The sequence below is a fragment of the Piliocolobus tephrosceles genome, chromosome 10 (genome assembly GCF_002776525.5).
Source record: "Piliocolobus tephrosceles isolate RC106 chromosome 10, ASM277652v3, whole genome shotgun sequence".
Lineage (NCBI taxonomy): Eukaryota > Metazoa > Chordata > Mammalia > Primates > Cercopithecidae > Piliocolobus > Piliocolobus tephrosceles.
The window spans coordinates 45,015,004-45,015,484 of NC_045443.1; positions in this window are offsets into that span (position 1 = coordinate 45,015,004).

The window sequence follows — 481 nt, forward strand, 5'->3', positions numbered from 1 at the left end:
TGGAGGGGAGGACCTGCCTTTGCTCTGGAAATAGAAAACCAACACTGGTAACTGAGTAACTCTTGGAGAGGGGTGCAAAGGCACTGGCAAAATCTGAAGGAACAAAAAAAACCTGTCCCGCTTGGGCAGCGAGGTGGATCGGATGTAGGCGGTGCAGCGGCCTGACCTGCAGGGGCCACAGAGCTCTTCCCAGTCCTGCCCGGCCACAGCCAAAAGCGATGGTTTCTGGGAGGCAGAGCATCGCTAAGAAAAGATCAGGCGCTCAGCCCCAGGCCGGCAAGTCCCATTTCCTCTACCCACCGCCACTGCCTGCTCCGACTGCAGCCTGGCGCACCACCCGGACAGACAGACAGACGGACAGACAGACAGAGGCGGGCCTTGCAGCCTCCGCCAGCAGAGAAGGCCTGCGCGCGGGATCCAGCAAGGCCAATGCCCTGCCTCCCTCCAACCACCGCCCACCCTTCTCTGACCTCGCCAGCGC